The sequence below is a fragment of the Heterocephalus glaber genome, unplaced genomic scaffold, assembly GCF_053883595.1.
Source record: "Heterocephalus glaber isolate CG9 unplaced genomic scaffold, H.glaber_assembly_v1.0 deba00001689, whole genome shotgun sequence".
NCBI classification, from domain to species: domain Eukaryota; kingdom Metazoa; phylum Chordata; class Mammalia; order Rodentia; family Bathyergidae; genus Heterocephalus; species Heterocephalus glaber.
This window is the reverse complement of record NW_028258414.1, coordinates 7860714-7862227: the sequence shown is the minus strand read 5'-3', so window position 1 is coordinate 7862227 and position 1514 is coordinate 7860714. Positions and strand designations below refer to the sequence as shown.

The 1514-nt window shown below is 36.9% G+C and overlaps 1 non-coding gene across 1 annotated transcript; it reads left to right on the top strand.

The window, feature by feature from the left end:
- Nucleotides 1-580: 580 nt before the first annotated feature.
- On the top strand, nt 581-868 carry LOC147821843 (signal recognition particle RNA). Its single transcript, XR_015446530.1, has one exon.
- The last annotated feature ends 646 nt before the right edge of the window (nt 869-1514 follow it).

Sequence of the window (1514 nt, the reverse complement as noted above, 5' to 3'; positions counted from 1 at the left end):
GACTTTGTTTCCATTTTTTCCTTTTCTCATATTTTTTTCCCTTTCGCTTCTTTCCTTTCCCCTACCCCTCCAATTTCCCCTTCCCCCTCCCCTTTGGACCTTTTCTTCCTATTTCACATTATCTGTTATACATTTTGATCCTCATTTACAATTTCAGTTTCTCACACCAGAGAAGCTATTCAGTGTTTACACGTGTATATCCTATTTATTTAACTTTAGAGTATGGCCTCAGTGTGCATCCATTTAGCTCATTCTTTATTGCTGAGAAGTACTCCATTTTATAAAAAAAACACATCTTTTTTTATCCAGTCACCAGCTGATGAACATTTGGGCTGTTTTCAGGATTTATCAATTACAAACTATGCCTCTATAAACATGGATGCACATATATCACTGTGGTATGATGCTTTTAATTCTTGCAAATTCTTAAATTGTAATTATAGGGTTAACTTGCTCTTCTCTCTCTTACAGACTTGTTGTCTAGAACTCAAGGTTACTACTGTTCTATTGGAAGACAGTCAAATTTTAAAATGTAACTATCTAAGAACAACAACAACAAAAAAAACGAGGCAAACTTCAAGTAGCTGCCAGTTGCACCTGTAGTCCCAGATACTTGAGATACTGAGGTGGGTGGATTGCTTGAGTCCAGGAGTTCTGGGCTGCACTGTGCTATGCTGATTGGGTGTCTGCACTAAGTTCAGCATCAATATGGTGACTTCCTATGAGCAGGGTACCACCAGGTTGCCTAAGAAGAGGTGAACCGACCCAGGTCAGAAATGGAGCAGGTCAAAACTCCCGTGCTGATCAGTTGTGGGATCATGCCTGTGAATAGCCACTGCACTCCAGCCTGGGCAATATAATGGGAGGGATGAAAGAAGGGACAAAGCAGGAGTCATCTTTTTATTTCAAAGAGAGCTTAAACAAGCAAAGTGAGGTTTAATAAAAGAGGACACTTGCTGGGGATTTAGCTCAGTGGTTCCACAGCCTCACAAGTGCAAGGACCCGAGTTTGATCCCTGGTACCAAAAAAAAAAGGGGTGGGGACACTTTAAAATTTAAGACTAGTTTGAAGACTAGTTTGTTATTATAGAAGGTTTATAGTAAGTGAGATAGAGGAAAATATTAAGAAAGTTATAAGTACAAGAGATATACTTTTGGTATGAAAGGACTTTGTGTGATAAAGGTATTGTCTTCTTAGAAGGATAAAAACAGAAATATGTAATTACAAGACTAGAAATATTATGTACATTGGAAAGGTGTGCAGAAGTGATTTATCAAGGAAATATGTATGTTTCCTTGTTGGTTTCAGGTTTGTTATAAAAGGTTTATGATAAATGAGACAAAAGAAAAGGCCATTAACCTAGAGCCCACCTTAAAAATTGTTTTTGCATTTACAGGTATTAAGGACTTTTATTCCTTCTAGTTGTAATTGTAATTCTAATTCTAATTCTGCAAGGGATCTCTGTTAATTGACCTACAAAAAGTTTTGATTAGTTTTATTTACAATTGTAAACC